The 24614-nt window shown below is 37.8% G+C and overlaps 1 protein-coding gene and 1 pseudogene across 1 annotated transcript in view; one reads left to right on the top strand and one right to left on the bottom strand.

Annotated features, from left to right (window-relative positions):
* DDX10 (DEAD-box helicase 10) overlaps window positions 1-24614 on the bottom strand; it is a 273486-nt gene that overhangs the window by 7676 nt on the left and 241196 nt on the right. The gene's annotated exons all lie outside the window — the stretch shown is intronic.
* Window positions 18226-18711, top strand: LOC116598645 (annotated as a pseudogene).

Raw genomic sequence — 24614 nt, 5'->3', positions numbered from 1 at the left:
TATGAAAGGATGCAGAGTATATGAAAACCTATGAAACTATCCAATACACTGCTAAAGGTAAGTATAGAGTTAAATTCAAAATGGTAGTACAGTGGTGCCTGGGTGACTCAGTTCATTAAGTGTCTGCCTTTGGCTCAGGGCACAATCCCAGAGGTCTGGGATTGAGCCCCACATCAGGTTCCCTGTTCAGTGGGGAAGGTGCTTCTTCCTCTCTCTTTTCTTCTGCTCCTCCCTCTGGCTTGTGATTTGCTCTCTCTCTCAAGTAAAAAAAAAAAAAAAAAAATAAATCTTAAAAAAATTGTAAAATAAAAGAAATATGTGAAGTACAAAAACAAAAGCTAGTTAATGTAATATGGTAATGAGTTTACCACATAACTCAGTATAAAGGTTAAAGGACAAGAGTTGTTAAGATAACTACAGCTACTGGGCACCTGGGTGGCTCAGCGGGTTAAAGCCTCTGCCTTCGGCCCAGGTCATGATTCCCAGAGTCCCTGGGATCAAGCCCCGCATCGGGCTCTCTGCTCAGTGCAGAGCCTGCTTCTCTCTCTCTCTCTCTGCCTGCCTCTCTGCCTACTTGTGTTCTCTGTCAAATAAATAAAATCTTAAAAAAAAAAAAAAGATAACTACAGCTACAATACTGGTTAATGAATACACAGTATATAAAAAGAGGTAAATTATGATACCAAAAATGTAAGAAGAGAGAAATAAAAGGATAGAGTTTTTGTATGCATTTGAAATAAGCTGTTATTAACATAAAACAGGCTATTATATCTATAAGATGTTTTATGTAAGCTTCATGGCAACCGCAAAGTAAAAACCTACAGCTGACCCACAAAAGGTAAGGATAAGAGAATCAGAGCATACCTCTGTAGGAAATCAACTCAAACAGGAAGGCAGCAAGAGAGGAGAAAAAAACAAAACAAGGGAACAACAAAACAGCCAGAAAAGAGAGTCAGATAACATTACTAAGTTCTTACCTATCAATAATTATTCTAAATTAAAATGAATTCAATTCTTCAGTCAAAGGACATAGAGTGGTTGGATGGATAAGACCCAACTATATATTGCCTGTAAGAAACTCACTTCATCTTTAAGGACATACAGTCTCACAAGAAAGGGCTGGAAAAAGATACTCCTTGCAAGTGGAAAGCAAAAGAGAGCAGGGGTAACGTTTACTTATATCAGAAAAAATAAGCCAAAACAAAACATAAGCCAAAACAAAAGATGAAAAAGATCATTATATGATGATAAAGAAGTAAACTGACTAAAAGAATATAGCAATCATAAATATATAGAGACCCAACATTGGAGCACCACAATATACTTACCAAATACTAACAAATCTAAAGGGAGAAATAGACAATACAAGAATAGAGTATTTTAGTAACCAGCTTTCAACAAATGGCTAGATTATCCAGACAAATAAAAATTAATAAGAATATGTTAAAATTGAACTATACTTTAGACCAAATGAACCTAACAGACATACAGAGGACATTCCACCCAAAAGCAAAAGAATACATGTTCTTGTCAAGCACACATGGAAAAATCTGCAGGACAGATCATGATAGGTCACAAAATAACTCTCAGAAAATTTTAAGAAGACTAAAATCATATTGATATTGTATCAAACTGGAAATCAATTACAAGAAGAAAACGGAAAAATTCACAAATGTGTAAAAATTAAATAACATAGTTCTGAACAATGACTGGGTCAAGGAAGAAATTAAAAAAAATTTTTTTTAATCTCTGAAAATGGAAACACAAAATAGCAAACCTGTAAGATGCAGCAAAAGCATTTTTAAGGCAAGTTTATAGAGTTAAAACCCTACATTAAGAAACAAGAAAGGTCTCAAATAAACAACCTAACTTTATACCTCAAGGAACTAAAAAAAGAACAAATGAAGTCCAAAGTTAGCAGAAGCAATGAAATACAAAGATCAGAAAATAATAAGAGACCAGGAAAAACAAAGAAAAAAAAACAACAACAACCAAAAACTAGTTTTTTCTAAAGATAAACAAAACTGGCATTTAGCTAGTCTAAGTCAAGAAAAAAAAGAAATCAGACTCAAAGTCATTAAATGAGAAAGGAGACATAACAACTGCTACCACAAAAATATAAAAGATCATGAGAACAGTATGGATTAATTATACACCAATCATTTGAATAACCCAGAAGAAATGAATGAATTCCTAGAAACAGCAACCAAACAACACTGAATCATGAAAAAAAAAAGTAAGTCTGAACAGACAATAATGAATAAGGGGATGTGAATCAGTAATCAAAATCCTCCCAGCAAAGTCCAGAAGCAGAGGGTGTCCCTAGTGAATTCTGCTAAACCCTTAAAAAATAATTAATGCCATTCCTTCTTAAACTCTTCTAAAACATTGAGGAGGAGAGAATATTCCCAAACACATTTTACATGGACTGAACTAATCTAATGCCAAAGCCAGATAAAGATACTAACAAGAAAAGAAAACTACAGGTCAATATTCCTGATGAATACACATGGAAAAATTATCAACAAGATATTAACAAGCTAAATTCAACAGCATATTAAAAGGACCACACATCACGATTAAGCTGGGATTCATCCCTGGGATGCAAAGGTGGTTCAACATACCCAAATCAATAAACATGACATACCCAATTAAGAAAATGAAAAGTAGGGTGCCTGGGTGGCTCAGTGGGTTAAAGCCTCTGCCTTCAGCTCAGGTCATGATCCCAGGGTCCTGGGATTGAGCCCTACATGGGGCTCTCTGCTCAGCAGAAGCCTGCTTCCTTTCTCTCTCTCTGCTGCCTCTCTGCCTACTTGTGATCTCTGTCAAATAAATACATCTTAAAAAACAAAAACAATGAAAAATAAAAAGCATATATTCATCTCCATTGATGCAGAAAAAGCACTTGACAAAATTCAACATCCTTTCTTGATAAAAACTCTCAACAAATTAGGTAAAGAGGGAATGTACCTCAACATAATATAAACCGTATATGACAAGCCATGGGTAACATTATACTTAATAGTTAGAGACTGAAAGCTTTTTCTCTAACATCAGGAAAATTAAAGGATGCCCACTCTCATTATGCATATTCAACATACTATAAGTACCAGCAAAAGCAAGCAGACAAGAAAAAGATAAGGCATTCAAATCAGAAAGGAAGTAATTTTGTGATTCTTTACAGATAGGATCTTATATGTAGAAAATCCTAAAGACTCTACCAAAAAAAAACCCATCGCAATCAATCAATAAAGTTGCAAGACACAAAAATCAACATATAAAAATCAGTAGCATTTCTTTATACCAGCAGCAAGTAATACGAAAAAGACATTTTTAAAAAGCATCCCATGCACAACAGCATCAAAACCAAACCTGGGAGTAAGTATAATCACGGACGTGAATTATTGGTCCACTGAAAACTATAAAATTTTGATGAAAGAAATTAAGAAGACAAACAAATGGGAAGATATCCCATAATTAATAATTCAGAAGAATTAGTATTATTAAAAGGCCGATACTACCCCAAACCATCTCTAGATTCAATGAAATCTCTATGAAAATTCCAATGGCATTTTTCATGAAGTAGAAAAAATAATCCTAAATTCACTAGATTCCAACAAGCCAAGGCAATCCTAAGAAAGAACAAATCCGGAGGCATCGCACATCCTGACTTCAAACTATACTACAAAGCTACAGTAATCAAAAAACAGTAGTATAGTACTGACATAGAAACAGACACGGAGACCAACAGAGCAGAGCAAAGACCCCAGAAATAAACATTTGCACTTATGGTCAACTAATATTTGACAAGGGAACAGAGACTACTCAATGAAGAAAGAATGCTCTCTTCCAATAAAAAAAAGGTGTGAAAATTGGGTGACCACATTTAGAAGAATGAAACTGGATACCTTCCACAAAGGTTAACACAAAATGGCTTAAAGACAGATGACTCCAAACCATAAAGCTCCTAGAAGAAAACATAGGGATAAAGCTCCATGATGCTGGTCTTGACAACAGTTTTTCAGACACGACACCAAAAGCACAAGAAGCAAAAGCAAAAGTAAGAAAGACTACATTACACTAGAAAGTTTCTGCATAGTAAAAAAAACTAAAGAAAAAAATAAAGTCAACCTACAAAATGGAGAAAATATTATAAGCCATATACATGATAAAAGGTTAATATCCAAAATATATAGGAACTTACATAACTCAACAGCAACAACAACAACAATGAAATAAAAACAGAAAAACCCACAAATAAAATAATCTGTTTAAAAATTAGGCAGAGGGGGCGCCTGGGTGGCTCAGTGGGTTAAGCCGCTGCCTTCAGCTCAGGTCATGATCTCAGGGTCCTGGGATCGAGTCCCGCATCGGGCTCTCTGCTCGGCAGGGAGCCTGCTTCCCTCTCTCTCTCTCTGCCTGCCTCTCTGTCTACTTGTGATCTCTCTCTGTCAAATAAATAAATAAAATCTTTAAAAAAAAAAATTAGGCAGAGGAAGTGGATGGACATTTTTCCAAGGAAGACATACACGTGACCAATAGGTACAAGAAAAGGTGCTCAATTAACACTAATTACCAGGGAAATGCCAGTCAAAGTCACAAAGAGATATGTCCTCACACCTGGCAGAATGGGTGTCATCAAAAAGATAAGAGATAACAAGTGTTGGTGAGGAGGTGGAAAGGGACTATTTGTGCACTGTTAGCAGGAATGCAATCAGTATAATCTCTATGGAAACCAGCATGGAGGTTCCTAAAAATATTAAGAATAGAACCACCAAATGATCCACCAATCCCCATTCTGGGTATATGTCCAAAGAAAAGGAAAACAACATCTTGAAGACTTGTCTGCATTCTCATGTTCAATGGAGTATTATTCACAACAGGCAGGAAATGGACACAACCTAAGTGTTTAGTTCAGATGGATGGACAGATGATGTAGTGTATTATATATACACAATGAAATATTACTCAACCATGAGAAAATTTGCAACCAAATGGATGGACCTTGAGGGCATCATGTTAAGTGACATAAGGCAGACAGAGAAAGATGAAATCTGTAATGATACCACTTATATATGGAATCTGAAAAAGGCAAATTCAGGAATCAGAGACTAGAACGGTAGTTACCAGGGCTGGGGGTAGGGGAAATGGGAAGATGTTGGCCAAAGAGTACAAAGTTCCAGTTTCAGATCTAACGTACGCTATGGTGATTGTATTAGATACTTGAAAGTTGTTAAAATAATAAATGGTTAATGTTCTCATCACACACACACACACACACACACACACACACACACCCCTAATTATGTAATGCTATATAGGTGTAAGCTAATAGTACTAGAGTGGAAATCATTTTGCAATATGTAAGTGTATCAAATAACATGGTATATACCTTACACTCAATGTTAGTTATGTATCAATTGTATCCAGTAAAGGTGGGGGGAAATGTATGACACTAGAAACCTCTAGCGTACTTATATCCTGATGAATCAGGCAGAGGTTTCTGACCCTACATACAGCTAATGTTTGACAGCAGATTCTTGGATCTAATTAAGAGCCAGGACTTCTTTAGGATTGATTAACAGTCTAATGTATGTAACAGTGAGTTCTAGTTTCTTGGTTCTTCAATTGTTTTCTGCAGCTGCTGAAAGGGGCTCTACTTGTACCTCTCAATCAAGGGTTTTATTAGCTGTCCCACAGTAGCACAGCATTGGTACACTTTACCAATTAGATGGTGGAACATTCTAGAAATAGGTCTGCTGGGAGAAAATCACAATACAGGTGGGAAATAGCAGTAACACCTGTGAGTTTTCTTCATGAATTAAGTCTACTCCTCTGAACTGAAGGATGTATGGAGGCTCATGGTATGAACTGAGAACTTGATGGTGGCCTATAAAACAGGGCCAAGAGTCCGGGCCTGAGCTCTGCATTTTTTAATTTCAGGATTTCTATGGGACATCAAGTGTCAAACTCTCTCCACATTCTTCAAGTCTATGAAGTCAGTGTCAAAGAGGCTACCTTGCTGCTCAACGTTGTAAAAGTACAAAATACTGGTGGATAAAACACAGCTTAAAAAGGAAAAGTGTGGCTTGGGACACAACGAATACTGCTGCTATAAAAACAAAACCACTAAAGAATTCAGAACTACTTATTGCTCAATAATCCAACTAATAGATTTAATGAGTAATGTCTGGTGTGTCATTTAAAGAACTAATCCTACAATAAAACACAAAGAAAAATATCACGTCATAATATGTAATCCGAACTGACAATAACAGGGAAATGTTACTTCAATGGCTTTGAAACATTCATGAAAATGATATGCAAAAGCTTGTCTCAATACCCAAAGTAAATGAGTGAAACAATTTTTCATCACTAAGAAGAATAAAGGATTTAACACTAAAATGTGAATTCCATTTTTATATCTTAATACATTACTAACTGACTTTTAATGGAATAGAACTTTCTTACTTTTTTTCTGGAAAAAAAAAAAATTTCTGAACCCCAAACCCAAAACTCTGTCAGAAAGTGAACAGATTTTTCAGGAGGTTTGATTTCCTGGTTTCAACATTTTAACTTTTTCAGGTACTCACAGCTGCCTTGTGACCCAGAGTAAGAGTACAGCCTGTGTGACACTTAGGAGAAACCAAAGAGAGAGGAACACCTGGAGTCAAGCTGCTATGTCAACCAGCCTTCCTCCTGGTCCCTCTTCCTGGACTCCTCTCAAACATGGCCCCTTACTTGCTTAGATCAGAGACCCCTTTTGTATGTCCCTCCTGTGCCCTTCTGTCAATGTGGCACCTTCCTCTTGGTCAGTCTTCTCTAATTCCTTACTTTCTGCGAAAGGTCCCCAAATTCCCTATTAAAAGTAATCTCTTTCCTCTGAAAGCCAACAGCTCTAATTGTTTATTAGCCATTTTGCACTTAGCATTGCTACTTCCTAACACTAAAGTGATTCCTTTTTCACCTGTACACAACTGAACTCCAACAAAGTCCTGGGTGGGAGTATAAATTACTACTAAACTTTCTGGAGGGCACTTTGGTGGCACCTTTTGAAGTCTTTCAAGTATGCCTACCCAGCAATTCCTCTTCTGAGAATTTATCCCAAAGAAATAATGAAGGATGTATATAAAGATTTAGTTATAGGATACTCAAGGCAAAACTATTTGTAATTTCAGAAAGTTGAAAACCCAAATCTCCAATCATAAGGGATCAATTTGTTAAGTAAGTTATAAAATTAGAAATGAAACACTATGTGGCTATTAAAAACAGTGTTGCAGGAAAACAGTTACAAAAGCAATATAGAGCAAGAGTCCATCTTTAGGAAAGGCTTGTATGCATGTTTGCAGAAAAAAGATTTGGAAGATTTTTTTAGATGTTCTTTTTGCTGGTATATATATCTTCTGATTTTTCTGTAACAAGCTTGTATTACTCTTTGCAATAAAAAAAGAAAGTTAAATTTGAAGGGAAAAGCAGTTCTGGGTAAAGTATAATTACAATTATTCTTTGTAATTCCACAAAGCTCCGAAGCATGAGAGTAGATGTGCCATATAAGCTTCCACCTGGATCCCTGGATCCACAGAAGTAAGGGAAATAGTGCGATTTCTTTTATCAGAATAGATGGGTCATGGGTTACTTTCAGCATTTCAAAACACGTGCAACTGTGTGCCCCAGACTAAGTTCAGTATTTCTTTGGTTTGGCTGGAATTTTATAAACTGAGCTTTGTAAACACTTGACACTTCAGACACCTGAGTGGACTGGAAATTGTTAATAAAACAAATGCAAGACGTTAATATTTTATTAACTTTCCTGAAAGACAAAAATCTTTCAAAACATAGGGCTCATTAGGAGTGAAAGTAAAAGTTCTCTGTGATGATCAAAATGTTGCAAAGTCACTGTCCGCCCAAGCTTCATGGACCACAGACAGAAATTTGTCAGAGTTTGGGTAGTTTTACATATTGGGTTTCTAAGAAAGCATTTCAGTAATTGTTTCCACACTCACCATTCCCCAAGAAGAAAAGAAAAAGTTAAAAAGCAGTCTTCTAAATCTAGATTCTTATTGAAATATCATACATTAAACCTTTAATGTCTCCCACAAACACTCCCCCCATTTCCACCAACCAACTCTACATGTGCTTAAAGGAAGATTCTTTGCGAAGCATATCTTGGCTTTTATAATTCTTCTACATTTCGGTGACTGCCTTCTACTGTTATTTGGTATAATCTTTAAGTTATGACCTGATACAGGCCTGCCTTTGTACCCTATTCTGCATTATACCTCCTCCTTTAATACACTCCTTATTCTTTCAGATTAGTTTTTAGTCCCAAACATGCTCTAGGCTCTCAACTAATTTTGCCTCCATTTGGAACTCTCCTTTACTGCTTTACAGTACAATAAAGCCTACATATCCTTCAAAACCCAGTTTTGTCATCTCCTCCTCAAAGATTCCACCTTTGACCCCGCTTCACGCAATGTTTGTGCCTCTCCCATAGCACTCATTCTGAAATAAATCGTAGGGATTTTGTGTAGATCTCTTCCTTGTGCTTACTAAATTGCTAGCTTTTTGAGGTCTGGGGCTTTTTGTCTTCATCCCTGAGGTGGCCTGAATAAAGAAACCATCAATGAGTGTCCACTCATCTGAATGGTAAAAATCATGACCTTGTTGGGGTTCAAATTTCCAAGAAGGACCACTGCTGTAGTGAAGAAGGCAATATTCAAACAGACTTTGCTTCTAGTTCCACTTCCAACAAAGTCACAGAAGAGAGCACTACTTATGGGAGCACCGAGATCATTTAGTCCAGTCTGTGGGTGTACAGGCTCCTATCTGATCAATCTTCTGCTCTGAATAGCATTGAAGTTCCTGGGATCCCAAATTTTGGCTTTGCATATGTTTTTCAAAATCATATAAATAGGATGAGATGTAAAGGGCTATTATCTAAATTTTCTGCAAAGGTCAGCTTCTACCTCCTTCATAGTATATCTTCTCAACTTCTTCCTTTGTCCATTTGATGTCCATGTTTCCAGGTTCCATCCTCAACCCTCTACTATTCTCATTTTGCATCTTCATTCTGCATAGTCTCATGCAGCTCAGTATTTCAACTCTCCTCCATAATGCTAATGACTTTAAAGATAACATCATTAGCTTAGAGTTCCTTTCTGACCCCAGATCCGCATATTCAACCAGCTCCTGGATATCTCTGCCTCCACCTTCAAAGGCACCTCAAACTCAACATGCACTAACTACCACATGGTTTTCCCCAAATCTGTTCCTCCTCCATTTCCCTTCTAAGTAAACAATGACACTTTTTAGTAAAGGCCTGGAAGTCATTCTTGAACCACCTTCTCCTTCACAACCTTACTTTGATCAGCCAATTCTGTACTAATCTCTGTGAAACCCATCTAAAGTTTTCCCAACACCTAAGTAACTACCTTAATTTAGGCTTTGTCATTCTATCCTCTCCTTCACCTGACTCGACTCTGGGAAGCTTTCCCAGGCCATCTCCATCTGGGGTAAGTGCTTCTGAGATGTCCCCTAAGCACTATATAGGCATTTTTCCATGATAACATCTGAAAGTGAGATCGACTACTTACTTACTTGCTTCCACCATTAAACTGCAAGTTCCTTGAGGACAAAAGCTTTGTCTTATTCTTTATAGACACACTGTCCTAGTATCCAAGGGCTCAATCAATGTTTCTTAAATGATGAATAAAGCCAATGGGCTGAGCTTCTGTACTGCTCCATATCTGACTGGTCTCCTCTATAACCTATATGGTCAGACAGAACAATCCCTAATTAAAACACACTTACCTTCTCTGTAAACCAGTATGTAAGTGGACACATAAACCTGTACTTTTCTTTTTTCACAGATGGCATCATTAATTCAAAAGAAATACCACAGATCAAAGCCACAGTGAAAATCAAAACATTTAAGTAGAAGGATAATAACACGAGCAAGAAGCACCCAATAACCTCAAACTCAGAATAAGAAATGAGGCAATATTTCAACATTACAGAAAGAGAATAACCTGGCATTTCAATTCAATAAACAAGTAATCTTTATTTTCTTTGCAACAAAACATGTAACTTCTCTGGAATATATATATCTCATAAGGTAGAGAGTTATCTCCTTTGCATGCCCCTCCCTCATGTTTCATGTTGAAATGGTTACTTTTAAAACCAGTTACTTCACAGTGACTCAACTGCTTTATTAAATATGGCTCTACAAAATTTTTGGTATGGAGGAAAGAGAGGGGTGTTGGGCTCAGACCTGACTGGAATGCTAGCAACTGCCTAAAACTTCGGAAAATGGCTTAACTTCACAGAGTGTCAATTTTCTAATTTCTAAAATGTGATTATTATCTGACTCATGTGAAGCAGTGATAACCGGTGATGCATGCATAGCAAACACACTATAAGAGTTAATTTACCTTCTCCAACTCCCCATGGTGAGAAGTATTTTATCTTTTCTTTTAATGCTACTTGGGTCATACTGGGCTTTATCATGTAAGGTGAAAGCCTTTTTTTTTTTTTTTTTTTTAAAGATTTTATTTATTTATTTGACAGAGAGAAATTACAAGTATACTGAGAGGCAGGCAGAGAGAGAGAGAGAAGGAAGCAGGCTCCCTGCGGAGCAGAGAGCCCGATGCGGGACTCGATCCCAGGACCCTGAGATCATGACCTGAGCCGAAGGCAGCGGCTTAACCCACTGAGCCACCCAGGCGCCCCAGGTGAAAGCCTTTTAACTGAAAATGCCTTGAGGGGTGCCTGGGTGGCTCAGTGGGTTAAAGCCTCTGCCTTCGGCTCGGGTCATGATCCCAGGGTCCTGGGATTGAGCCCCGCATCGGGCTCCCTGCTCAGTGGGGAGCCTGCTTCCCTTCCTCTCTCTCTACCTGCCTCTCTGCCTACTTGTGATCTTTGTCTGTCAAATAAATAAAATCTTAAAAAAAAAATAAAAATAAAATGCCTTGAGTTCCAAACAGTTTTAAGTCTACTGTTAAGATACAAATAAGTTTTTCATTGAAAAAAAAGTGGGAGTCTAAATGGTAGATGAAAGAAAGGCTAATCCCTGAAACCCATCAAACACGTTAAGGCTACCGAACAACAGTGACCAGCACAGCCCGGGTTTTGGTTGCGCATCTTACGTCCCAGTGATGTGAACTGCCCACAGGAAGAACCGCCAGGGAGCTGGGACAGTCAGGAAGGGATATCGGGGAAGTCTGAGCCTTGGTGGGCCTTGGTGGGGTAAGAATTCAAGGCAGAAGTTCTGTAAAGAGACAGACTCCTGGGTGCTCTAGTAGGTGAAGATTCTCAGCAACAGCAGTAGTCTTTGCTGCTTTTATTAAAATTAAATGTATCATTATTTGTCTTATATAAAATAGGAAACCTTACGCTTTGAGAGGTTGGGAATACAATTCACCAAGGGCAGCCCCATTCATAAGGAAGGGCTCTGTTAAGTTAGAATTTCATATTTGGTGAAATAGGATTTCACTCTGTATGGATTTCCAAAATCTTAAAAATAAACCATCTGATTGTCAGACTCTACCATGTTCTACAAGGTTAAAAAAAAAAGAAAGAAAGAAAAACAGCTTTCTTTAAACTACAATAATTCTTATAGAATGGCTAAAATCTAAAAGCACCAACACCACCAAATGCTGGTGAGAATGTGGAGTAACAGAAACATTCATTCACTGACGGCGGGAGTGCAACATGGTGTACATACTTTGGAAGACAACTGGCAGTTTCTTACAAAACAGCTCATTCTTACCATGTGATCTAACAACTGTACCCAGTGGTATTTACCCAAAGAAACTGAAAACTATGTCCATAAAAAAACCTGCACATGAATATTTATAGCAGCATTATTCATAATCACCCAAACCTGGAAATAACCCAGATGCTTTTCAATAGATGACTGGATAACTAAAGTGTAGCACATCCATACACTGGACTATTTTCATCAGGCCATGCGTGAAAAGACATGCGGGAAATGTGAATGTGGACTGCTCAGTATAAGAAGGCATCTGTAAAGGCCACAATACTTTTATCAGCCCACCTATATCACATTCTAGAAGCAAAACTATGGCTATCGGAAAAATACCAATGGTTGCCTGGGTTTGAGTGGAAGGAAGAAGAAAGAACGGGGAGGAAAGGAAGCAGCAATGAATAGGTAGAGCACAGGGTATTTTCAGGGCTCTGGAGCTATTCTGTATGATACTATAATGGTAGATACACATCATTGTGTATTTGTCAAAACTCCTAGAACCGACAAGGGAAAGAATGAATCTTAAAAGTAAACTATAAACTTTGGGTGATAATGAATGATGTGTGAATATAGGTTCCCTGATGGTAACAAAGAGTAATAAAATGCTGTTAACAGAAAAGGCTGTGGCACAGAGGTGGGGCATAGAGGGAAACACTGCTTTTCACTATTTTTTTACCCAAAAAACTAAAATTGTTTTAAAAAATCTATTCATAAAAATATTTGTCTCGGTCAAAAGAGTTGATATACTACCAGCATAACTCAAATTATTAAAGTTTCCTCTTCTTACTCCAAAGAAGAACATGCTGCTTTAACTCATAACCCAGAGTAACTTCCCAGTCTTCAGAAGGAATACTCAGATCATCTCACATTCTCTCTCTCCTGTTCTCATCAACCTCAGGCTGCCATACGCCCTTCCAGTGAACTGCCACTCTGTGGGCTAGGAGAGCAGCTGCTTCTTACCCTCACTGCCTACCACGAAATCAACCAGCATCAGAGTCAGGACAGACATGGGTAAAGGACAATGATATGAGGAGCCCAGGAATCTCTGGCGGGAGTACGTGTAAGTGTATAGCCACGACTATGCTATTAGAATAAATATTTAAATTCTGTTAATTGTCTGAGCAATTAATGGTTAGAATGTTAGGATGATTATTCCTTCATTACTTAAAGAGAAGGCTTTCAGTAATTCTTCAACTTCCCCCTCACAGATTCTTCCTAACCACCTCATATAAAGTGAGCTCTCCCAGATCCTCTCTCCTTATCCTACAGTGATGGCTTTCAGGGCCCTTACAAAGATCCTTTTCTTCTTTTTGTTTACTTCTTTATGGTCTGTCTCCTGGTAGGGGGAGGCAGGGGGCTAAGTTTTGCTGGGATCTAGTCTTTCTGGATTAGAAAGGGCTGGGATCTAGTCTTTCCTCTGCTCAGCTCTATGCTAGGCACACAGTCAACTTTCAGTTTAGTGAACGCCTCCATAATGGGGATGCCAAAGGAGGAGAAGGGACAGGTAAGGGCATTTCCCACACTCCAGTTTGGTAATATGGACGCTCTATTCAGATGTTGAGCAGAATACACTACATGATATTTTAACATTCTCTTCACTAACATCATTCATCATTTCAATCAAATCTGTAGGATACTTTTGCAGACTGTTTTGAATATAAAGCCCACCACATAATGAATGATTTTGATGAAGAAGAAAATGAAAAGTAGATATCCCAGAGGACATTCCATTCTATCTTGTAAATACATATACCCATTTAAAAATTCCTATCAGAGTTCTGCTCTTAGTTATTGAAAAGATTATATTTATGATCCTATTACATATCATACTCTTTCTTTTTACCTTTATTAGATTATCACAAAAACCTTGCAAGGTAAAAATTATCTTCATTTGACTAGTGAAGAAAATTGAGGGTCACAGAGATTAAGTAACTTGTCCATGGTCCAAAACTTACAAAAGGAAGGGAGATTCAAATTCAGGTCTAACTCCAAAAGCCAGTTTTCCCACAAGGCTAACTAGCTTGCCTTTGTCTTAATAGACCTAATTTCACAAAATTCCTACCTGTCCCCATGTTGCAAAGTTTATGATAATATGGCACACAGATCAATATTCCCAAATTATATGCAGTGGTTTATGTGGGAAGGCATTCAGTCTCTTAGTCCCTAGAACTTGATGTAATTCTTATTTAATACCTGCTACAGCAATTATTTCTGAGGTACAGATGCCTCTAAGACCATCCTATCAGGAGCAGACACGTTTTAATTCCTATGTATTAAAAGAGAAAGGCAAGGGCACTGGGGTGGCTCCGTTTGTTGGGCTTCTGACTCTTGATTTTGGCTCAGGTAACAATTTCATGGGTCACGATCAAGCCCTGGGTCAGGCTCCACGCTCAGCAGGGATTCTGCTTGAGATTCTCTCTCTCCCTCTCTCCCTTGCTGCCACTTTCACACACACACACTCTCTCTCTCCCAGATAAACCTTTGAGAAAAACAGAAAGGCAAAAGGAGAGGCTAATTCACTGGCAGGATATTTTTCCATGTAGAGGAAACACCTAGGTCTTACACCACTTGATTTTTTAAAATTCTCTGTCTGACCCTTAGGAAGTTTTAGCCAGACTTACACAAGTGGGGAGGAACACGACAAATGAAACCTTACAAGAAAAAGAACATAATCATTAGTACCTGCCATGAATAGGAAAACCGCTCGTTGTTAAACAGCATACTTTAAATAAACGATGTGTGAATTAAATCCAATAAAAAGAGATCAGAACGTCCTCTGTAACCTGGAAACCATACTCCCTGGGCTGCAAGGATGCTGCAGTGAGAACGACTACTCCAAGCCTCAAGAATGTTCCAAGCACTGTGTGTTATGATTGTGGCCAAGGCACTACAGAAGAAAATGATCTGCTGGGGAATCCTGTCAACTTCTCACCTGGTATATGCAGGCTTAGCAAAAATACAATGCAGTGCAGTGAACACCAAACTTCCAAGGACACTGGGGCAAGCAGTTCCAATTATTAAGTGATAAAATGGCAGCCAAAGTCCCTGGGGATTCTGTAAGCCTGACACTAGAAAAGAGACCGCAGCTGGAAGCAGCATGATGGCTTGCTCATGTTCGAGCTCTTAACCTCTGTAGCAGCTGCATTTATTCACGTGCAATTAGGGATGTGCGCATTTGTGCACATTCATCATAAAACAGGGATTGACATCAATGCTCCAGCCTTTTTAGAAACCTAACAAAAGCCAGGACAGAGCGCACACTGAAGAAAGCACACTCCCTTTGCTATAGAGTCTGTGCAGCTTTCCAATTCTTGCTTTTTCTCTCCCCTTTTTTTTGGGGGAGGGGATGCAAAGGAAAGAAATCAGGTGAAACTGCCAACTAATATAGCTGTAAGGAAGCTGAGGACTGAGATGGGAAACAGTGAGTATTCACTTACACAGAAGCCCTATTCTCTTTACAACATGCTGCTGAATCATTTGGAAAGCTACCAAGAGTCAGCACCTGAGTGCCCAAGATTGTGCCTCTTTTGTATAAAGTCTCCTTCTGCATTCATATCAAGAAATGCAGCCTGGATTTTTTCCTAAAGAATTTTAAGCTAATAGCTAATAATAAATAAGTTTGGGACCATTAAAAAAAATCTCAGAAATCTCTGTATCCATCGTTAAGAATAGGCACTCTGGTATTCAAATATGTTGTGCCAGAGACCTTCCCTCTTATCATAAGTTTTAATTTACAAGGCCATGGCAACAGTCCTAATGAAGATTAATTACTGCAGTACATTCCATAAAATCTGTCCAGCTTTGTTCTTATGGTGAAGGCTCCCGCATGCAGAAATGGAACTGAAATGCATCCTGTTCTTAACACTTTTTTTCTAGCTGCTCAGGACTAAAACTGGACTTAAAAAAAAAAAAAATGTAGTCAACAAAAGACTAATTGGCTCAGCACCCATTACAAACCTGAGTAAAAGCAAAAGATCCCCTTTAGGTCAAAGTTCTAATAATGAGAAAAGGCTGGAGTTGGTGAGAAATAGAAGGCAGAGGACCGCGATCACATGAACAGTCCATGTACATGTTTCCTTCTGAAAAATGCACGTGTCATTTAGGACTGGCAAAAGTTCTGGCCCCATCTCTATTTTTCTGGTTCATAAATCCACTTCAGAATTCAATGAAAATAAATGGCTCCCTTTTCCAGATAAATGCATGGGAGTGTCTACTCAGTATGTATGCCCACACCATCATTTTTGCATACAATTTCAAGATGTTCAAGATTCCTCTACAGCTGATCTGTAGATCCCAGATTAAGAATCCCTGCTCTGCAGTAATTTAGAAGACAGACATAGTTATTCCTCTTCCCTCAGATTAAAATAAATTCAACACCCATACAAGCTAGGTTTTTTTTTAAATTCATGTTTTTTGTTTTTGTGTGTGTGTGTGTATGTGTTTAAGGCTTTATTTATTTATTTGAGAGAGAGACAGTGAAAGAGAGCATGAGAGGGGAGAAAGTCAGAGGGAGAAGCAGACTCTCCAAGGAGCAGGGAGCCTGATGTGGGACTCGATCCCAGGACTCTGGGATCATGACCTGAGCTGAAGGCAGATCGCTTAACCAACTGAGCCACCCAGGAGCCCCAAGCTAGGTTTATAGTATGTATTTTTCTCACTGCTAATGTGTATGTAACCCATTTTGTGCTTCCCAGAAGCACATCAGCGTTTCTTCTCAAACTACTGCTCACGCAGTAGTTTTTGTAGTATTTGTAGTAGTATTTGTTTTCGATATTCAAGATCATTCCCTGCCCAAACTTGTCCCCAGTGTTCCAGATATCTGGAAAAGTTAAGTTTTATGGTTTAGTCTTACTCCTCATTAGACTTTCAAATGATTTCAAGAGAAAGAAAACCCAATCTTCAGCAAAGCTGTCCATTAAAGAAATACTGACAGGAGGGCGGGGTTCAATATGGTGGCACAGCAAGATCCAAATCTCACTTCTTCCCATGGTCACAATGAATTTAGTTACATATGAAATAATCTACTCTGAAAAAAGACCTGATAACTAGATGAACAGAGCCTCCACAACAAAGGATAAAAGAGTAGTCCTGAAACAAGTAGGACAAGTGACACAGCCTTGCCAAAATAATAAACACAAAACAGTAACTAAGCCCAGGAGAGATGCATAATTGGGAAGAATCTCACAGATACAGAACTATTCCCAAAGAAGTCAGGGGTCTATGCTCCACATCAGGCAACCAAGCTCTAGATGCTGCACAGGAGAGGTGAGCCCCCAAAATGCCTATGGAAACCAATGGGAATTACATGTAGGAGAAGTGTAGGGAACAGAGAATATGCTTATAAAAGGCTTTCAAGAGACTCCCTCACTCTGGGACCTGGTACAAAGATACCAGTTTCAATACTGCCTAGATCACATGTGAAGGAGACCAACTTAGTGATCATGAGGAGTCTGCCAGAGAGGCAGGAACATGGTTAGGACTCTCCGGGGACACAGACATTGGCAGGGGTCATTTCTGAAGTCTTAATTCTAACTTGCTGGTGCCAGTCCTGGAAGGCACCATTTTGGAACTCTTCCTCAAGCCTCTTGGCACTGGAGGGTGCCCACTGCTGAGTGATCTGCCTACCTCCACACTACAGCCAGGCCAGGAAAGAGCCCTGCCCACTCCAGTGCCACAGCAGCACGGTGCAGCCAGGCTGTACAACATCCCCACACACTCCTGTGCCACAGCAAGAGGGCCCCTCCATAGCAGGCAGGCACATGGAACTCATACAGGGGAATGCCCCCCGGAGTTCCTGGTGCAAGTGGCCAAGGGGGATATCATCTCTGAGCTCCATGAGACATCTGCTATACAAGGGAACTCTTTCTGGCATAAGGGAAGTAGATATTTTACCTAATATTTAGAAACAAACACAGAGAGGCAAATGAGGAGACCGAGAAATATGTTCCAGATCAGAGAACAAGAAAAAGCCTCAGTAAAAGACCTTAATAAAATAGAGATAATTGATCCATCTGATAAAGAGTTCAGAGTGATGTTCATCACTGAACTCGGGAGAAGAATGGATGAACACAGTGAGAACTTCAAGGAGATAAAAAAATATAAGAAAATATCAAGCAGAAGTCACAGAGCTGAAGAATAATACCTGAACTGAAATATCAAACAACTGTATTCACCTTGACACAGCAGCAAAAAGAAAAATAATTTTTTAAAGAGAAGATATCTTAAGGGACCTTTGGGACAACATCAAGTGGAATAAAATTTGCATTACAGGGGGCCCAGAAGGAGAAAAGAAAGGGCCAGAAAACTTTTTTGAAAACAGGAAGGCAACAACATTTCAGATCAAGGAAGCCCAGAGAGTTCCAAAAGAGATGAACCCAAAGAGAGCCACACAGATTATAATTAAAATGGTTAAAAGTTAAAGATAGAGACTCTTTCTTTTCAATGAAGTGGCCAAGTGGCTCATGGATGGTGGCCTTGTGGACACAAATAGGCAGAACTTTATGAAGACCCTGACAGGCAAGACCACCACCCTTAACTATGAGCCCAGCGACACCACGGAGAATGTCAAAACCAAAATCAGAGATGAGGAGGGCATCCTGCCTAACTAGCAGCATTCAACTTTGGGGAGAAAACAGCTGGAGGATAACCACACTTTCTCAGACTACAATATACAGAAAGAATCTACCCTGTACTTGGTACTTCACCTTCAGGGTGGCATCACTGAGCTGTTCCTCTGCCAGCTGGCGCAGAAATACAACTGTGACAAGATGATCTGCTTCTAGCGTCATGCCCATCTACACCCTGTGCTATCAACTGCCACAAGCAGGTGGCCACCCCAACAACCTGCACCCCAAGAAGAAGGTAAAATAAGGCCCCTCCACTGGCTCTTCCTTTGCCCACATGGTTCCCTCCTGCCTGGGATCCAAGGCTCTGGGGCCTCAATAAAGTTTCCCTTTCAGTGACTGCGTGTCATTGGGGGAGATAGTTAAAGACAGAATCTCAAAAGCAGCAAAAGAAAACAACTTGCTAAGTACATGGGAAATCCTCTAAGGCTTTCTGCAGAGTTTTGAGCAGAAACTTTACTGGAGTAAGAAAGTGGCATGACATATCCAAAGTGTTGCAAGGAAACTTTTTCCAACCAAGAAATTCTCTACTCAGCATAGTTATCATTCAGAGTTGAAGGGGAGATTAAGAGTTTTCCAGATAAACAAAAACAACAACAACAAAAGAGTTAAAAAAAAAAAAAAAGAGTTCATTTACCACTAAACTGGACTTACAAGAAATGTTAAAGAGATTTCTTTAAGCTGAAAAGAAACGACACTAATTAATAACAAGAAAATATAGGAAAGTAAAAATCTCACTGGAAAAGATAAATATATACAAAAAACAGTGGATCAATCATTTAGCTTTAGTAGAAAGCTAAAAAGACAGTAGTGGTAAAAGTACCCAAACTATAATAATTAGTTAAGGGATGCATAAAATAAAAAGATAAAAAATGTGACATCAAAATACAAAATGTGTAGTGGGGGTAAAAATATAAATTTTTCTAATATGTTCAATTTAAGTTCCTATCAACTAAAAACCAACCATTATACACAAAGGATGTTATATATGAACCTCATATGGTAACCACAGAACAAAAATTTACAGTAAATATACATCAGAAAAATGAGAAAAAAATCCAAACAATACTACAGAAAGCCATCAAACCACAATGAAAGAGAGAAAAAAGAAAGGAACAGAGGAACTACAGAAAAGTCAGAAAACAAAGAGAAAGGAATCCATGCCAATACTAAAGAAATTCATCATCAATCACAAGGGAGGAAGGCAAGAGAAGAAGGAACAAAGAAGACAAAAACAATTTGAAAACAATAAACAAAATGGCAATACATATATACCAATTGATAATTCATTACTTTAAATGTAAAAAGACTACACTTTTCAATCAAAAGACAGAGTGGTTGAGTGGATTTAAAAAAAAAAAAAAGGATGACCCATCTATATGCTGTCTAAAAAAGACTAACTACCGAAGTAAGGACACCTACAGGCTGAAAGTATAGGAATGGAGAAAGACATTCCAGGCAAATGGAAATGAAAAGTGGTGTAGCAAAACTCTTACCTAACAAAACAAACTTTAAAACAAATACTGCAGGGACGCCTGGGTGGCTCAGTTGGTTAAGCAGCTGCCTTCGGCTCAGGTCATGATCCCAGCGTCATGGGATTGAGTCCCGCATCGGGCTCCTTGCTCAGCGGGGAGCCTGCTTCTGCCTCTGCCTGTGCCTGCCATTCTGTCTGCCTGTGCTCGATCGCTCTCTCTCCCTCCCTCTCTCTGATAAATAAATAAAATCTTTAAAAAAAAAATACTGCAATAGAAGACAATGTCTGTAATAGACAAATACTGTAATAGAAGACATTACCACATAATGATAAAGGGGTCAATCCAATAAGAATATGTAATATTTATAAATATATATGCATCCAACATATGAGCAACAAAATACATAAATACTGACAGGCCTAAAGGGAGAAACTGACAGCAACATAGTAATAATAAGGGACTATAATATCCCACTTACATCAATGGACTGATCATCATGAGAGGAAATCAAAACAGAAACATCAGTCTTAAATGACACATTAAACCGATAAGCTTAATAAATGTATATGTAATACTCCATCCAAATAAGCAGAATGCACATTCTTCTCAAGTATATATGGGACATTCTTCAGGAGAGCTCACATGTTAGGCCATGAAACAAGTCCCAATAAATTCAAAAATTTAAATCATCAAGCATCTGTTCCAATCACAATGGTATAGAGAAGAAAACTAGCACAACTACAAAAAGCACAGCAGTTAAACAACATGCTACTAAACAACCAATAAGTCACTGAAAAAAAAATCAAAGGAGAAATAAAAAATTACCTAAAAAGACAAATGTAAACAAAGTATGATACACCAAATTCTATGGGATACACCAAAAGTGGTTCTGACAGGGAAGTTCACAGCTGTATAGGCCTCAAGACCACAAGAAACAAGAAGAATCCCAAGTAAGCAATCTAAATTCACACCTAAAGCAACTAAGAAAAGAACAAATAAAGCTGAAGTTAGGAGAGGAAAGGAAATATTAAGATTACATCAGAAATAAATGAAATAGAAACTAAAACAATAATAAAAAAGAAATTTTTTATTCAATTAGGTTCAATGAAACTAAGAGCTGGTTCTTTGAAAAGATCAAAAAAATTGAAGAACTTTTAGCCAGTCTCAAGAAAAATCAAGCTCATCTCAACCAAAATCAAGAAAAAAGGAGAGGACTCAAAAAATAAAATCAGTAATAAAAGATAACGACTGACACCATAGCACAAAGGACCATAAGAAACTACTACAAACAACTATATGCCAACAAATCAAACACTCTACAAGTAATGGATAAATTCCTATAGACACACAATCTTCAAGGAATGAATCATGAATATAGAGAAAATCCGAATTGACCAACTTCTATAAGGGAAGTATATCCTTAATCAAAAACTTCCCAGAAACAAAAGCTCAGGACCAGATGGTTTCACTGGTGAATTCCTCCAAACATTTAAAGAAGATCAAATGCCCATTCTTCTCAAATTCCTCCAAAAAACTGAAGAGGAGAGAATGCTTCCAAACTCATCTGGCAAGGCCAGCATTACTCTGATACAAAAACCAAAGACACCACAAAAAAAGAAAACTACAGGCCAATATTCTTGATGAACATAGATGCAAAAATTCCCAACAAAGTATTAGCAAACCAAGTTCAGCAATACATTAAAAGGGATCACACACCATGATCAAGTGAGATTTATTCCAGGAATGGAAGATTGATTCAACATCTGTAACTCTACCAACATGATACAGCACATGAAGAATAAAAATCATACGATCATGTGATCATCTCAATAGATGCATAAAAAACATTTGACATCTATGACATCTATGACAGAAACTCTCATAGAGGTATAAAGGGAATGTACCTCAACATAATAAAGGCATACTGACAAACCCACAGTTAACAACATTCTCAATGGTGAAAAACTGAAAGTTTTCCTCTTAAGATTAGGAAAAAGACAATGCCCACTCTCATCACTTTCATTGAGTATAGTACTAGAAGTCCTAAGCACAGTAATTAGGAAATAAATAAACAGATAGATAGATAGATAGATAGATAGATAGATAAAATGTCAGAAGAAGAAAGAATTGAAAAGAAAAAGTAAAACCATCACTATTTGCAGAATAACATGCTATTACTGAAAACCCCAAAGTCATCAAAAAACTGTTAGAACTAATAAATACATTCAGTAAAGTTATAAGATGCAAAATTAATATACAGAAATCGGTGGTGTTTCTATACACTAATGATCAAATGTAAGAGAAATTAAAATTGCATCTAAAAGAATAAAATACCAAGGAAAAAATTTTAACCAAGGAGGTGAAAGACCTGTATACTAAAAACTGTAAGACACTGATGAAAGAATCTGAAGACTCAAATAAATGGAAAGATACTTCGTGCTCATGGATGGAGGAATTAGTATTGTGAAAATGTCCATATAACCAAAGGAATCTATTGATTTAGTATAATCCCTATCAAAATTCCAATGGTATTTTTTCACAGAAGAGTACAAATAATCCTGAAATTTGTATGGAACCACAGAAGATCCTAAGAAGCCAAAGCAATCTTTAACAGGAGAATAAAGCTAGAGGTAGCACATTTCCTAACTTCAACTGTACTAAAAGCTACAGTAATCCAAACAATATGGAATGGGCACAAAACAGACGCACAGGTCAATGGAACAGAACTATAAATAAACCCACATCTATAGAGATAATTTGGGACAAATGAGCCAAGAACATATAATGCAGAAAGGCTAGTCTCTACAATAAATAGTGTTGAGAAAACTGGTCAGCCAAAACTGGACTGTCATCTTACACCATACACAAAAATTAACTCAAAATGGATTAAAGGTGTGAAGAGAAGACTTGAAACCATAAAATTCCTGGAGAAAAGCTTATGCAGTAAGCTCCTTGACATCAATCTCAATGATGTGTTTGTAAATCTGACTCCAGGGGCAATGGAAGCAAAAGCAAAAATAAACAAATGGGACTACATCAAACTAAAATCTTCTGTACAGCAAGGGAAATCATCATCAAAATGAAAAGGCAACCTACTGAATGGGAGAAGGTATTTGCAAACCATATCGATAAAAGGTTAATAACCAAACAAAATAAAGAATATGTGAATCAACAATTGAAAAAAAAAGACTTAAAAAATAGGCAGGCCATCTGAATAGATCTTTCTTTCCAAAGAAGACATACAAATGGCCAACAGATACATGAAATGATATTCAACATCACTAACCATGCAATTCAAAACTACAATGAGATATTACCTCACACCTATTAGGATGGCTATTATCAAAAGGGCAAGAAATAGCAAGTGTTGGTGAGGATGTGGAGAAACAGGAACCCTTGTGCACTGTTGGTGGGAATGCAAACTTTACAGCCACTGTGGAAAACAGCACACAGATTCCTCAAAAATTAGGAACAGATCTACTGCATGATCCAGCTTTTCCACTTCTGGTATTTATTCAAAGAAGACGAAAACACCAATTCAAAAAGATATATGGACTCCTATAGGTTCACTGTAGCATTATTTACAATAACTGAGATACAGAAAAAACCTGAATGTCCATCAATAGATAAATGGATAAAGTTGTGGTATAAGCAAACAATGGATTACTACTCAGCCATAAATAAGAACAAAACCTTGATATTTGTGACAACATGGATGGACCCTGAGGGCATTATGTTAAGTAAAATAAATCACACGGAGAAAGATAAGTACTGTATGATTTTACTCATACACAGAATCTGAAAAACAAAACAAAACAAAGGAAATGAACAAACAAAAGAATACCACAATAAGCTCACAGATAACAGAGAACAGACTGATGGTTACCAGAAGGGAAAGGAGTTGGGAGTGTAAGTGAAATGGGTAAAGGGAGTCAAATTGTATGTTGACAGATGGTAAGCAGACTTTTGGTGGTAATTATTTTGTATTCCATATATTTGTCAAATAACAATGTTGTACACCTTAAAGTAATATAATGTTATATACTAATATTATCTCAATTTAAAAAATACTTATAATGGCAAAAGCAAAAGTAAACAAAATCAAACAACATAAATGAAAAAAATCTAAACAAGGTACAACCTAGACCTCTAAAAGGGGAGTAGATAAGGAAATTATGGTGTATAAATAATGGAGTGCTATATAATCATTATTTAGAAGTTCATTCTACATGAGGCCATGAAGAAATGAAGAAGAAAAGGATCGTCCTAAGAAAGTGTTGTACTCAATAGTCTTTTCAGTGAAAACAAAGTTGCCACGTACCAGACTCTGGGTAGCAGCCGTGAGAACCCTACTAGCTGGTTAATTACCCTTGCTACATGGTTCTTTTGGCTTCTTGGCACTGGACTCATTCATCATCGTCCCAGAGGCCCTAACACTTCTGAAACATGACAAACTTCTGTTACGGAGTCCCAGTTATACAGTGGGTGGCTAAATGAGAGAAACAGAAAGCACAGGGCAAAAAACCGGGACCGCAAATAAGGTCACATTGGGAGCCTCCTAAATTCTAAATTTCCTAAATACATCTTCCCCATCCTAAACCTCACCCAGAAAGTAACACTTTCCCTCCTCGATGGGTAGCATCCTTTCCCCTGTGAATCCCAAGACAAATAATACTGCTTTTCCCCACACCCAACCAATCTAAGTTTGTTCATTCATGCTATGTACCACACAGGATATTCTTTTTGCTTTGT

The sequence above is a fragment of the Mustela erminea genome, chromosome 9 (genome assembly GCF_009829155.1).
Source record: "Mustela erminea isolate mMusErm1 chromosome 9, mMusErm1.Pri, whole genome shotgun sequence".
NCBI lineage: Eukaryota > Metazoa > Chordata > Mammalia > Carnivora > Mustelidae > Mustela > Mustela erminea.
Note: the sequence above shows the minus strand (reverse complement) of the source record. Positions and strands in the feature narration are given on the sequence as shown.